This window comes from Carassius gibelio, chromosome B9, assembly GCF_023724105.1.
Source record: "Carassius gibelio isolate Cgi1373 ecotype wild population from Czech Republic chromosome B9, carGib1.2-hapl.c, whole genome shotgun sequence".
Classification (NCBI taxonomy): domain Eukaryota; kingdom Metazoa; phylum Chordata; class Actinopteri; order Cypriniformes; family Cyprinidae; genus Carassius; species Carassius gibelio.
This window is the reverse complement of record NC_068404.1, coordinates 30,868,091-30,884,079: the sequence shown is the minus strand read 5'-3', so window position 1 is coordinate 30,884,079 and position 15,989 is coordinate 30,868,091. Positions and strand designations below refer to the sequence as shown.

At 37.3% G+C, this 15,989-nt stretch overlaps 1 protein-coding gene and 1 long non-coding RNA gene across 2 annotated transcripts in view; one reads left to right on the top strand and one right to left on the bottom strand.

The window, feature by feature from the left end:
* Positions 1-15,989, top strand: part of LOC127964884 (NACHT, LRR and PYD domains-containing protein 12-like) — a 1,383,583-nt gene that overhangs the window by 1,150,202 nt on the left and 217,392 nt on the right. The window lies entirely within an intron of this gene.
* Positions 3,871-15,989, bottom strand: part of LOC127964951 (uncharacterized) — a 153,693-nt gene continuing 141,574 nt past the window's right edge. The window contains exons 7-9 of the long non-coding RNA XR_008155172.1: positions 4,945-5,113; positions 4,501-4,654; positions 3,871-4,283 (exon numbers count right to left, since the gene is read on the bottom strand). This is a non-coding gene — a long non-coding RNA (uncharacterized LOC127964951). The remainder of the gene's footprint in view (positions 4,284-4,500; positions 4,655-4,944; positions 5,114-15,989) is intronic.

Here is a 15,989-nt window from a genome sequence, read left to right as displayed (position 1 = left end):
ACTGAAATACAACCTTTTTTGTATCAAACAGTTCATTGAACAATAATAAATGAATTACCTGAAGCTGACAATGAAGTAAATGTATAATAATTAGCAAAGATGATTAATTTAGCGCTGTAAACGGGCGTGTGAGGGGCGGAGACGCGCCGCGGAGCGTCAGACGCGCGTGAGGACCAAACACAGCAGAACGGTAGGAAACTTCACTCCTCTTATTATTTCTCTTTTACTATAGCGATTTATTTTTAGATACGTGGTCTGAGTCTTTCATAGAGTTGTAGAGTTATTAGAGAAATAGAGTTAGTTTTTACATTCTTTGGTCGAAGTTTTCAGATCGGGACTTCGGAGCCTGTTCGCGACTCGTTTGATTCAGATCGGCACTTCGGAGCATGTTCGCGACTCGGTTGATTCAGATCGGCACTTCGGAGCATGTTCGCGTCTCGGTTGATTCAGATCGACACTTCGGAGCATGTTCGCTTCTCGGTTGATTCAGATCGACACTTCGGAGCATGTTCGCTTCTCGGTTGATTCAGATCGGCACTTCGGAGCATGTTCGGTCTCGGTTGATTCAGATCGACACTTCGGAGCATGTTCTCGACTCGGTTGATTCAGATCGGCACTTCGGAGCATGTTCGCGACTCCGTTGATTCAGATTGAGACTCCGGGGACTGTTTGTGATTTGTTAAATTTTTTTTAATTCAGATCTGTACTTCGAAACAAGAAGTATTTGTCAAACAGTTCATTAGTGATAACTGAATATTTGGGCCTGAGGCTTTTTTTTTCTAACCTGTCGATTTGATTTTTAAATTATTTCAATGACAGGAAGTTGCATGTGTTGTGTTTTATGAATTGTGGATGGATTTATCAACTGAGAAATAAATTTGAACAGAAATGATCATGAACTCTTAAAGATGATGATGAAAAGAAAAGGTTATATTGTATATAAAATTATATCCAAGTATGAACTAACTTGCGCAATACTTTAAATATTCTTACTCTACCCTTAATCAGTGAAAATGTTTGGCTCAGTTTACAGAAAGTGTACGTCACACATCCTTTCATTATTATGCAACATAGTTTTCTCCTCAGATGAGTATTTAACATCTTTATTCTTGTGGGGATTAGTGTGTAAGTGCTATACACAAACACACACACACACCGGTCAGAGTTTGGGATCAGACTGATTTTTTATGTGTTGTTGTTTTTTTACAGGAGTTTACTCGTCAAAACTGCATTTATTTGATCAAAAATAAAGGAAAAAAGTGAAATATTATTATGAAGTAAAACAACTTTTTTATTTTAATATACATTAAAATCTATTTTATTTCTGTGATTGTCAGCATCATTTCTCCAGTCTTCAGTGTCACATGATCTTCACAAATCAGAATAATATGATGATTTATTATCAGAGTTGTGCTGCTGAAACTGTGATACTTCTTTCAGGATTCTTTGATGAATGAAATGTTAAAAAGAAGAGCATTTATTTAAAATAGAAGTCTTTTCTAACAATAAACAATATAGTTCAAAAGTTTATAACTCTTTTAGGATGTATTAAATTGATAAGAAGTGAAATCAAAGATTAATATTGTTAGAAGAGATTTATATTTTGAATAAACGCTGTTCTTTAAAAAAATATATATACATCGAAGAATCCGGAAAAAAGTATCGCAGATTCCAAAATAATATTTGGCATCACAACTATTAATAATTCTAATAATAAATCATCATATTAGACTGATTTCTGAAGATCATGTGACACTGAAGACTGGAGGAATGATGCTGAAAATACAGCTGCACATGACAGAAATAAATTATATTTTAAAGGAAATTAAAATATAAACCATTATTTTATATATTTTATTTTGATAATTTTGAATTATTACTGAAATACAACCTTTTTGTGTATCAAACAGTTCATTGAACAATAATAAATGAATTACCTGAAGCTGACAATGAAGTAAATGTATAATAATTAGCAAAGATGATTAATTTAGCGCTGTAAACGCGCGTCAGACGCGCGTGAGGACCAAACACAGCAGAATGGTAGGAAACTTCACTCCTCTTATTATTTCTCTTTTACTATAGCGATTTATTTTTAGATACGTGATCTGAGTCCTTCATAGAGTTGTTTTATAAAGGCAGTAACTTTGAAATCAGCTCTGAAAGTTCCTGTCAGTGTTTAAAAACTAATTATGATTTAATAACATGTTGAATGAATTTGTTAAGAACGGTATTCTGTTTTATTTACATAGAGGTTATTAATATAGGCTGAAATATAGTGTTTTTTATAGTGTAAAGGTGAAATTATGGTGCATTGCTCGTTAAAAGTTAGGCTGTTAATAATTTTAAGAAGTTCATAAAGCCCTTAGAGACACTGATCACAAAAAGTCAGCAGGTACAGATAATCTGGATCCCTTTCTGTTAAAAGTGGCAGCTGATATTATTGCTGAGCCCATAGCACATATTTTTAATTTGAGTCTTCTAACTCCATTCCTAAAAGTTGGAAAGCAGCCTATGTTCTCCCTTTACATAAAGGTGCACTGTTAGCAATTGATGTAATTTTACAATATACACTGTTAAAAAATTACTGTAAATTTTACAGTAAAATACTGGCAGCAGGGTTGCCAGCCAGTTACTGTAAATTTTACAGTAGGCTTACTGTAATTACTAAATTTACTGTATTCTCAATTACAGTAATAATCTGTAAATTAAATTACAGTAAGACTACTGTAAAATGTACAGTAACTGGCTGGCAACCCTGCTGCCAGTATTTTACTGTAAAATTTACAGTATTTTTTATATTTTGTATACTGCATTTTTACAAAAAATATATACTGCATTTTTAATATATTGTATATGGCATTTAACAATTATTTAAATAGCAAATGCACACATTCAAGTAGTTTACTGTGAAAAGCAATTCTTTGAAAAAAGCATATGTGTATTTGCTATATTTAAAGTATATGTAAAATGATAGCATACAATATATTTTCCCTATTGCTGACTTAACTTTAACTGCATAAAGTGTTGTATAAAGCATAACTTAATTCACCAAAAAAATAAATAACATTTTTCAAATCTAAAAAAAAAAACAGGTCAAAATGTTATATATCACTTTCAAATTTACATGAAAAAATGACATAAAAAGTATATTATTTTGAACTCATTTTTATTTATTTAAAAATTATTTCATTTTTTTTAATGGATATGAAATTTTGGCATGATTTCTTTTTTATTACTTGGAACATATTGGCCATCATGGACCTAGACACAAAGAAATATTCAAACTGTGTTTTAACCGAAACAAAACAGTTCACCCAAAATGGAAATTTCTGTCATTTCTCACACTCATGTCATTCCACACCCTTAAGACCTTTGTTCATCTTCACAACACACATTAAGATATTTTTTATAAAACCTGATGGCCCAGTGATGCCTACATTGCTAGGAAGATCATTTCCTTTTCCAATGCCCAGAAAGGTACTAAAAACATATTTAAAACAGTTTATGTGACTACAGTGGTTCAACTTTAGTGTAATGAAGCGATGAAAATACTTTTTGTGTGCCAAAAAACAAAATAATGACTAGTCAACAATATCTCGTGATGGATGATTTTTTTTTTAAAACACTGCTTCATGAAGCTTCGAAGCTTTATTAATCTTTCAGTTCAAATGAGAGCATAACAAACTGCCAAAGTCACATGATTTCAGTAAATGAGGCTTCGTTATGTCATAAGTGTTTTGACATTTCAATAGTTCATGTGACTTTTGCAGTTTGATACACGTTCTGAGCAAATTATTTGAAACAAAAGATTCGTAGAGCTTCTAAGCTTCATGAAGCAGTGTTTTGAGACCGCCCATGTTGAATAAAATAGTTGTTTTGGGGGGTTGGCAGAAAAAGTATTCTCGTCGCTTTATAATATTTAGGTTTGAACAACTGTAGTCACATTAATTGTTTTAAATGTTTTAGAGGCTTTCTGGGCATTGAAAAAAGAAATGATCTTGCTAGAAATGCAGGCTTCACTGAACCACATCTTAATGTGTGTTGTGAAGATGAACGAAGATCTTACGGGTGTGGAACGACATAAGTAATTATTGACTTAATTTTCATTTTTGGGTGAACTAATCCTTTAAAAACCACAAAGACATTTTCAGATAGCTTTCATCACTTAAAGAATAGACCAATATGGCCAAACAAGTCATACAAACTTTCCATCAAACAGATAAAAATCAACCAAATAACAATTATGCTCCAGATGAAGTTCCATCCCAGGATTCAAAGTGTGACTAGAAATATTGAAAAGAGCAAAGAGGACAATACATTAGATATATTACAAAACATAATAATACTTTCAGAAACAAATGGGGGAGGACAGATACAGTTAGTGACAGATACAGGGATGAGAGGTACAGTCAGAGAGAGACAGAGGGATGGGAGGTACAGTCAAAGGCAGATAGAGAACAATAAAAGGAAGACGCAATCTTGGTGTGTGTGTATCCTTACATTTCAGAAATTCCATTGGAATTTGCACAGAAGAGTGGCAACATGTGGGTTGACTGCCACACATTTTCTTCTGTATCACTTGTCCTGTTTTTATTTCGATGGTACTTTTCCCTTGGCTTTGGATCCTCTCTCCGGATTTATGCCCACAAAGCACCTAAAGGGTCATGAAACAGACAATATGTAATTAAGATCGGTTTTAGGACCTCCAAGAAAGTTGGAGATGTCCACTAATTAAAAAAAAAAAAAAAAAACGTATTTAACTCAATAGCTTGCTGGTGTTAAATAGGGAGACAAATATATTCTCTTCTCGAGTTAAGACACATTGTTTTAAAGGCCTCAACGGAAATAACACTTATAACATAAAATAACATTATTAAAAGGAATGTTCTGATATAACTTATCTATAAAATGCTGGTTCTGAAGTTGTTAGAATTTAACCATTACCTTTGAATGAACTCCAAGGTACACACTGCTTCCTCCTGATACTCAAGATTAAACTAGTAATAAGCAGCAAACATGGTGGCAAGGCCGGACAGGAAACTGGGCTGAGTGCCCTCACACACCACCTCGCCTTCCATACTCAGCATCCAGTGCCCACTTGTCAAAGTGTCTCCTAAAACAATCAACATCACAATAGTAATTAATACCTATACCATTTTTTTTTTTTTTTTTTTGTATTTCAGATTTTTACATTTACATTATATCGTATATTTAGTAGGGATGGGATAAAAATTTGATTCTTAAATGTATCGCAATGCATAAGCAGACGATTCTTGAATTGATTCACAAATCAATTTTTAAACGTTAATTAATGTAATGTTGACTGAAAGTAAAAGGCGGATCTCTGAAACGCGGAAGTGCATGCCCAGACAGTCTGTGACATGCACATATTTCTTTTACTGTCTATGGTGTGTATCCACTGGCGCAGAGCAAGCGTTTTGAGACCTATAACGTTACTTGAGCGTTTTCAGTCCATTTAATGGAAGTTGAGCTTCTATAGTTGCATATGGTCAGTGGTGGATCGATTATGTAGCAAAATGCCTCCTAATGTGAAACAGACTGCAAGCACTCTGTTTTTTTCTTCCTGAACCTTCGGGTTGTTCGTTCATTTGAAATGACTCGAAAAAAGATTCATTCATTTTGCTGAACGAGACTCAAAAGTCCGATTCGGTAAAATGATCCGAACTTCCCATCACTACAACTGATGATAAGATTCAAGTCATAGGCGCAATAAAACAACTCGTTTGTTTATTGGTCAGTGTCTGTCGCGCATGATCAGTTCATTTGTTCAAGTGTCACCGCACTGATAAGGTGCCTTTGTGCACCCTGTGCCAAAATACACACAAGATTTGCCTGCCGACATAAATATAGACACATATCTATAAATAGCATATTTAATAATTTCAAGGAAAAAGTATTTGGTCGCCCTAAGGTAATAAATTAGGCTAACTAAGTTATAGTGTCTGGTGGTGATGTGCTTTAATTACACGGCATGCAGGAAAAAAATGTAGCTAATTCCTGCGCACAATTTTCTATTTCATTCCCTCGATTTGCTAAATCGTGTACAATATTTATACATCAAGAGAACTAATTAGTAAATTGTGCATACGATTTAGCAAATCAATGAAATGTAAAAGTAATCGTGCACGTTTTAGTACATGGAGGGATCTGTAATTACTGACTGTGGAGATGACTCTTTCAGACAGTGCTGAGGAGGCAGAGTTAGGTGCAGGACAGCTGATAGAGAAGAGGAAGAGGGTGTTTCTTACCCCAGCAGCAGAAGACAGGCTCTTCTGAGGGAAGGACAGGACGCTTGATGCAGTGTTTTGCTGTAGAACAAGGCTTCTTCTCAGCACCTGATCTTCTTCAGAAAAGAGTTCCTCTAGTGTAGAATCACACACTCAGATTTCTTGCAAACTGGAATCTTTTAATAACATTTAGCATATTATTGTAGTCATGTTCATTGTTTTTATTATAACACATGGAAAGTTTATGAGAAAATAGTTAAATGTGTTCTTCCTCCTCTTCTTCATCCTGGGCCTGCACCGTCAACATCCTTCTCTGAGCTGAAAGGGAGGATCATCTTGTTAATGTTGCTCATGTATGTTCACAACCAGTCAAAAATCTGGAATCTTTTCTTTATGGTTTTCAAGAGAAGTCTCTTCTGCTCACCAAGGCTAAATTAATTTAATCAAAAAAAAAAAAAAAAAAAAAAGGAATATTGTAAAAAAAAAAAAGGAAAAGAAAAGAAAACAGTTTTCATACTCTTTTTGGAATATACTTTAAAACGTATTTATTGAAATAAGGCAAAGTTGAATTTTTCAGTAACTTTACTCCAGTCTTCAGTGTCACATGATCTTTTTCATATTCACTGATTTGCTGCTTTTTCATAAACATTGCTGATTATCATCAATCAGTGCATTTACATGCACCTAATCACATTATTGCCGCTATGATCAAAGTGTGCATCTGCTCATGACATACATGATGTAAATCACATCTGCAGTTAGCTTACTACGGTCGTTAGTTCCACTGAACTCTATTGGTAACGAAGGAACTTGTGACCACAGTTGGTTTTAGGGAAACGCACCCCATATTAGAAATGATGGGGAAGAAAACTTAGCATTTCTGGAGAGTCACATTTTTTCTTCATAATTATTTTATAAACACAAAGTTCAAAACATTGAAAAAAAAAATGTAATCTTTTGTAAAATTAAATTCTTGCTATTAGGGTTAGTTTACCTGTGGAACAGTCTCCATGAAGAATGATCTCTTGATCCTGGATCCTTGCTGCCATCCACTCGGAGATGATTTGGAGGATATGTGGTTGTGTTTAAAGGGTAATGAATCAATGTTACAAGAATACTGATAGCAGCACTATTGATCCTGTAGCTTATATAAAATTAAAGCTGCGGTAGGGAACTTTTGACGCTCTAGCGGTTAATAAACAGAACTGCTTGCTTCTTGCGGAAGAACATCGTAGCCGGAACTACTTCTCTCTGTTTATGTCTATGAAGAATCACAAAGGTACTGGGTTACTCCGCCGCGGTATCCCCGAAGCAATCTAAAATAGTCCGAATATAAACACTTATTATAGGTGCACCTTAGTGATTCAGGACAAGCTAAAAACACGGTTTGGAAAATGGATTCATGGTGCACTTGCTTATTATATAATTTTTTCAACATTTTGAACACAAGTTACGGACCGCAGCTCTGATTGGTTGATTTCTTGGGAGCGGTCAGTAACTGCAAATGGCAATAGGACACTGGGAGGAGCCAGAGGAGCTTGATTTTTTTTTCACAGATTATCTGTCTCATATTCTACTGTCAGGACATAATGACAGGTTTAACAAATATGTAAAAAATATGTATTTACAAAAGTTACCTACTGCAGCTTTAAATATTAATTGTAAAGCAATAAATAATACATTTAAATTACTAGGTGGTTACAAATATATTTCCTTATAAGGAACTCACTGAATCATTGACTCAACTGGTGGCAGTCAGGCCCTAAAAAAGTGAACAATTTTACTTTTTGTGAAACGAAAGTATCAGATCAATTTGAGAATTAAACTAGCATTAAAAAGCATGCATGTGAAAAACACCATCAACACCAATAATGAACAGATGACAGAATTTACAAGCCTGCCACTTGAGGGAGAAAAGGGGAAATTATTAATCCCACATACACTGAACATGATTTCGGCAGCCTCGATAATTAACGTTAAACTTTATACAGCGGTTTACAGGGCCGTGCACAGACCTTTTGAGGGGCATGTGCTGAAACTGAAAAAGGGCACCCCCCTCCCTTTTTTATATCAAGATTATTTAGTAACCCTGCATAAAAGGAAGAAATGGTCACATCTTCATGACAAATTCAATAACACAAAATAATAGTCTCAAAAGCTTTAGATTTATTCACGATTAATAACAACCATAATAATAATATTAGATAATATTGATAAACAGGGTTTTAAGGGCTTCTTTAAACCTAATTACAACAGCAACCTTCTGTGAGCCATGTATCTGGCAAAAATTTGATACTGTGGTGGACCAGGGATGTTGGTCTCTTGAATGTCTCTTATTCACTACACTTTCCCTAAAATAAGCCAGCAATGAAAAAATACATAAAAATAGTGTGAAAAGTACAGTTGCAGTGAAAAGCATTTCTGAAGGATCACGTGACACTGTAATGTAAGTAATGATGCTGAAAATTCAGCTTTGATCACAAAAATAAATTACATTTTAAAATATATTCAAATAGAAAACAGTTATTTAAAATTGTAAAAATATTACACAATTTTACTGATTTTGCTGTATTTTGGATCAAATAAATGAAGCCTAGGAATGAATCATGAATTACATTCTGCATGATAAAATATAAAGATTTCACAGTGATCTTCTGTAATTTTTTTTTTTTTAGTTACTACTACATTACTGTAGTAAAACCATGTTTTACAACATTTTATACATGTGAGGACGAGCGGAGAGTATACCATAACATGATTAGCCTAAATGTTAATAAATTAAGTGTATCAGCAATCATAAATCAAAGAATAAATTTCTTAGAAATATATGTTATCTAGGTGACGAGGATCACTCGTCGCTTTGTGTAAGTTCCAGAACGAAACAGCGCGGGGGCGCACGATTTTCCGATGGTAAAAACAATTGTGTTGTTGTATTACTTATCAATATATCGTTTTTGACCAGCGAATGTGTGCAAATGTGAATGTTTTTTTATTTATTTTTTTCGTCATTAAAACGGCGACGGCGCCTGCCACTGCCGGTGTAGCAGTCGATTCTGTTCCCCTCGGAATGTCTGTTCCCCTTTACGCAAACATACTACAATTCTGGCGTTGTTGCCGAGTTACTGTACGTACGATCAGAACTAGCGTGCACCAGAAGCGTGACTGGATGTACGGCAAGTCAAATAGTTCAAAATACCGTCCTAAATCTTAAACTTGAAAATAAATTTAAGACGAGAGGTTTTTCAACTTGAAATGTAAAAACATAAGACAAAAATAACGGAACAACTGCAAGATGTATAATAATAAAAAAATAACATAAACGGGAGTGTGAGAATAATTTTACTATGCTGCAGTGTAGCAAGAAATTTGTCCCTTTTTGCTTTCCTTACATCCAGGTGTGTTTGGTGTATTTTCATGCGGGAATGTTGCCAAATCCGCGGAATTTAGGCTACTTTGGGAAATTGTTTGATTAACTATTTGGTTGGGTTTATTACACGGACCTGGCAACCCGAGGGGAAACAGACATTGGGGAACAGAATCGACTGCTACACCGGCATCACATTACATTTTCATCTAATGTTACAAACTAGTTTTTTTAGCAATATATACGGAGCGCTCAGTTTTTCCTGTGGTAAAATGCATTTGGCCAAAATCGCATTTTATAAAAGATGAAATGCAACTATATGCACAGTGTGTTTGCTGTTACAAGCTTTCGTAATCTATAATGTTTATTTCCACTAGATGGCGCTTGTGTACTTCAACACTCATTTATTTCAGTAACTTTTTGATCAGTCTAATCTGTATATTTTTATATTTCGACTATTTTATAATACTTATTGTGATTTATATACTCAACTGTTGTATATTTGAGGAATATTTATTCTTTCTAAGAGTTTTCTTTGGTTATATTTTATTTTGCTCCCATCGTGCCTTTGTATGTCACTTCCTGTTTTGTCACGGAGAACGAGTCAGAACTGCGGTCCGAGTTTCACAGAGCAATTCTGCTGATCATATGGAATGATGTAATCATTGCAAAGTTTAAAGTATTTTTATTTAGAAGTCATCCAATAAAGAAGCTTCAAGATAACCCCCTCTCTTAGCTCATAAGCAGGCAAAAGTGGTATGTGGAAGTATTTTCTGTTTATGTACGAGTTTAAAGTCATGTGTGTTTTACATGTAACTGAATGTATGACATGTTTGTTGTATATTCACCCTTTTTTTACTCAGTTCTACGGTGTTGGTGTTGGAGTCTAAGTCCAGAACACATTAAACATCAGTTAAAGAACCTCAGCCTTCGCGTCATGACTAAGGGCGGGCATAGTAGAACACTTTCTGCGTCGGTGAAGGCCAACTGCATCAGATCGTAAAGCTGCACGAGGAAATCGGCCATCAAGAGGCGCCACATGTTGAATGAGGGAAGTACAACATGAAAAGATTGCAATTGACTTGACTGAAGCAAGCAAAGGCTGAACAAGCAAGCACTTTTGAAGTTAGTGACTTGGAAGCAGCGCAAGGTCTTGTGAACTGTCACTGAAGTTTCAATTGCTCTGGTATTTCCATCATTCCCATTCTAAGATAAAGTTGGACATTTTTCTATTATCGTTTGACTTATAAAGAAACTAAAAGGGACTAAACAGATAAACAATTTGCTACTATTAAATAAGACTAAAGTTTGAATTTTCTGTTGTATTCAAGTATTTGTGTATACTTCATCATTTAAGCGTGTTGATATTCACATTTTTTTTTTACAAGTTGAATTCATAGACTACTTCTTGACAGTTCTGTAGCTTGTTATCATTTACATGATTGGATCACATAAGTGTAGCTGAGATAACCGCTTTACACTAAACTTTAGATTGCTCTTTGAATATTCACATTATAGTGCAACACAGGTTTAGCATGTCAAACACAAGTGAAAATACATTGCTGGCTACTAAAGAAGTTAGCTATACAACCCCTACTGCACAAGACGTAGACAATGCAGAGCAGGTCATTCCATCAGAGCAGGCTGATATAACTGAAAAAGTTGAAGTGGCTGCACAAGTACAACAACCTCAGGTGGACATAGATAATACACAGCTCTCAGATATTAGAAGAAGCCAGCGAGCACGCACGCTTACCGAGAAGGGTAAAACGCTGCAAGACGCTAGACTAAATGATCTGAAAAGAAGCTTTGAGCAGAAGTATAGAAGGTGGAAGTATCACATCAATGGTTTGAAAAGAGCCATTAAGAACAATGATGATGCAGAATTGATTTGTGAAGTTGTGAGCACCATTAATGCCACTCAGTCTGAGGTCGACCATATTTATGGTGATATAAGAAGCATCACAAGCGCTGAACCTGAAATTCGGAGGAAAAATGACACTTGCCTTGCCATTACTTGCACTGCAAATGAGAAGTCTCAAAGATTCCTCAACGGTGATCCTAAGGACATTCCCTGGCCTGATTCAGATTCAGTGTTTGAAGCCACTGTGTCCAGCATCATCTCAGCAACCTCCAGTAAGTCAAAGTCTGTTTCCAAGATGTCCAGTCAATCTTACAGTGATTCTCTGCAGAAAAGACAAGAAGCAGCGGCTGAAGTAGCGGCTACACAAGAAGTGATTAAAATAATGAAGACACAACATCAGCATGAAGAGGAAATTAGGAAACTGGAGGCGGAGGATGAAAGGTTAGCAGCAGAAAGAGAAGCTCAAGAAAGGGAAACCAAAGCGGAGAATGCAAGGAAAAGGGCTCAATTTATTTCAGAAAGCACTGTTAGAAAAATAAAGCTGGAAGAAAAGAAAAAAGAAGTGGAACGGTTGGAGGAACTAAAAAGACATAACGCAGCACAAGCAAGGCTGCAAGTTTATGCTGAAAGCATCAAAGGTGATGAGGGAGAACAGCGTTCTGCTCCTCTTCTTCAACAAAGGCAAGAACATTATGTTTTTCAACCAAGCATTCCTTTTTCTCTCTCTCAGCCATTTACTCTCGCTCAAGACACTGCTCCTTTCAACCAACCCTCTTGTTCTTCTCAAAGGTTACCCCAAGCTCATATCTCTCAGTCACCTACATGGCCTGCTCCCAACGAAGCTTCTAATGATCTTGTGAAGGCACTGGCTGAAGCGATTACAGCCAATAGGATTCCAATTACAGAACCTGTTGTTTTTTCTGGAGATCCCCTGAAGTATAATGACTGGAAGCTGTCCTTCCAGACATTAATTGATCGCAAGAACTTGCCATCACAAGAAAAGCTATTCTTTCTACGCAAGTATGTAGGTGGTCCGGCCAAGAGAGCAATTGAAGGACATTTTGTGGCTGGAACAGAAATGGCTTACACGGCAGCCTGGAACATCCTTGATGACCGGTTCGGCAATCCGTACAGTCTTGGCACAAGATTGCTACCAAAGACAGCAAAGACCTCCAGGAATTTGTAGATTTCCTAAGCAGTGTTGAATCAGCAATGCCTTATGTACAAGGTTTACAAGCTCTGAATGACTGTGTTGAAAATCAAAGAATATTAGCCAAATTGCCAGACTGGTTGAGTTCACGTTGGAATAGAGCAGTCACCAAGTTTCAAGACGAATACAAAGGATTCCCAGATTTCAAATACTTTGTTGAATTTCTTAACAAGGAAGCTAGAATCGCATGCAATCCTATCACCTCACTGCAAGCGATAAAGCCAGCAGAGCAAGAAAGGTTCAAGCAATCAGATCAAGATCATTATAAGTTTCAGAGGAATCGCAACTCAAGTGCAAAGACATTCACCACTAGTTCCAGTGAAAGGACTAGCCTTATGTGTGTCTTTTGTAAGAGATTAGGCCACACTCTTCATAAGTGTCGCAAAATTATGGAAAGACCAATTGAGGAAAGATTGAAGTTTGTACAGTCTGAGAAGTTGTGCTTTGGCTGTCTTAAGACTGGTCATAACTCCAGAAGCTGCACCTCTAGGAGTGTGTGTGAAAAATGTGAGAAGTGTCACCCAACAAGCCTACACCAGGACCGTGTAAATAAATACCCAGGACAAAGCTCTAGAACCAGTCAAGATCAGTTCAAGGTCAATCACGGATCTGCAGATAGAACAGCCGAATCACAGAAGGTACAAGAGTCTAAGCCTGTGACTTCAAACAGAGTAGTTCAAGAAAGGAACGGCACTCATACGTCATCAATCATTCCAGTATATGTCTCAACAACAGATGAACCAAGGAAGGAGATTTTAGTGTATGCCTTGCTTGATACTCAAAGCGACACTACTTTCATTTTAAAGGACACAGCTGAGACACTTGATATCAAGAAAGAGCCTGTCAAACTCAAGATTTCCACCATAACATCCAAAACGAAGGTTGTGTCCAGTCACAAATTGAATGGTCTACAAGTAAGAGGCATTCAGTCTGAAGTTAAAATCAAACTTCCAACAACTTATACTAGAGACTACATACCTGCAAATAGATCTCATATACCCACATGTGAAACCGCAAAGAATTGGCCTCATCTAGAACATCTGGCAGATGAAATGGCTCCTGCACTTGACTGTGAAGTAGGTTTGTTAATAGGCTACAACTGCCCTCAAGCCTTACTTCCCAGGGATGTTCTCAGTGGCAATGAAGATCAGCCATTTGCACAAAGATCCGTGTTGGGTTGGAGTATCGTTGGATACAACCATGACGACAGTTATTATGAAGATGAAATCGGTGTGAGTCACAGGATTATCATGAAGCAATTTCTACCAGCTCGTGATCCATCTCACAAACTCAAGTCTGAAGTCTGCTTTGTACAGAGGAACAAGGTTAAAGAGATGATCACTCCGGCAGAGATATTGAAGGTTTTTGAGTCAGACTTTGTAGAACGGGATAATGAGGAAGTCTCAACGTCGCAAGAAGACTTAAGGTTTTTGGCAAAATTGAATGAAGGCATTAAGCAAGTGCAAGATGGACACTATGAGATGCCATTGCCTTTTAAGGGTGAGAGGCCAGATTTGCCAAACAACAAAGCGTGTGCAGAGCATCGACTCAAATCCCTAGAGAAGCGTTTAAAGAGAAATGAACAGTACCAAAAGGACTACATGGCTTTCATGAAGGACATAATATCAAGAGGCGATGCTGAAAGGGTCCCAGAGATGGAGTTAAGTAGTCAACCAGCATGGTATATACCTCACCATGGAGTATATAACCCACAGAAGCCAGGCAAGATTCGTATCGTCTTTGATTGCTCTGCAAGATTTCAGAATACTTCTCTGAATGAGCATCTACTGACTGGGCCTGACCTCACAAATACCCTTGTTGGAGTCTTGTGTCGTTTCCGGAAAAGGCAAGTAGCCATCATGTGTGATGTGGAGCGTATGTTCCACCAGTTCCACGTTGCTCCAAAGGATCGGGACTACCTCAGGTTCCTATGGTGGGAAGATGGAAACATGGAAGCCTCACCTTCAGTTTTTCGAATGAAGGTCCATTTGTTCGGAGCGGCCTCCTCGCCTGGATGTGCAAACTTCGGCCTCAAATACCTTGCCGTACAAGGTCAAGGCAAGTTTAATCAAGCCACAGTGAAGTTCATACAACGTAATTTTTATGTTGACGATGGCTTAGCGAGTGTGGACACTGAAGCAGAGGCAATCCAGCTTGTAAAGGAAGCCAGGGGTCTCTGCAATACCGGAAAGCTTCGCTTGCATAAATTCATCACCAACAGCAAGACGGTGATTGCCTCAATTCCAAAGGAGGAATGTACTGAAGGGGCAACTGACTTTGACTTGACCCTAGGAGAACCTAAAGTAGAGAGGGCACTCGGCATCCAATGGTGCGTGGCTTCAGACAAGTTCCATTTCAGAGTGTTAGTAAAGGAAAATCCTTTTACTAGAAGAGGTGTGCTGTCTACAGTTGCTTCCATTTTTGATCCTCTTGGATTCGTCGCTCCCTTCATTTTAGTTGGGAAAAGGACTCTACAAAAGATGTGTCAAGACAAGTTAGGCTGGGACGAACCACTTCCTGATGACCTCAAGCCGCATTGGGAAGCTTGGTTGCGAGACCTCCATAACCTGTCTTTGGTGAAGATACCACGTTGTTATGTGCCATCAACATTCAAGGATGTTCAACAATATGAGCTACACCATTTCTCAGACGCCAGTGTGTCAGGCTATGGAGTATGTTCATACCTCAGAGCTGTAACCAAGTCTGGAGAAGTCTACTGCACTCTTGTTATGAGTAAAGCTAGGGTTGCTCCAACAAAGGTAACAACAATTCCCAGACTGGAGCTCTCAGCTGCAGTGGTTGCCACAAGAACTGGTGATCTGCTCAAAAGAGAACTAGAATTGGATGGCATTCGTGAATACTACTGGACCGACTCCAAAGTTGTCCTTGGCTATATTAACAACGATGCACAACGTTTCCATGTATTTGTAGCCAACCGAGTTCAGCAGATCAGAACAAGCACTGAGACTAGTCAATGGAGATATGTGGCTTCAGAACAAAATCCAGCTGACCATGCCTCTCGTGGGCTCACCGTAAAGGAACTCATGGGATCGAACTGGTTTACTGGTCCAAGTTTCCTATGGCAAAGAGAACTCCCTAAGGATGACATTAAGGTGGGAGAAGTTAATGATGGAGACCCGGAACTCAAAAGGGCACAGGTTCTAATGACCAAGGCAAGGGAAGAGTGGTGTCTGTCAGATCGCTTGCAAAGGTTTTCAGATTGGAAGAGGGCAGTGAAAGCCATAGCAAGGCTCAAACGTTGTGCAAGGAGTGCGAAAGGTTTGGTAGAAAGATCCAACAATT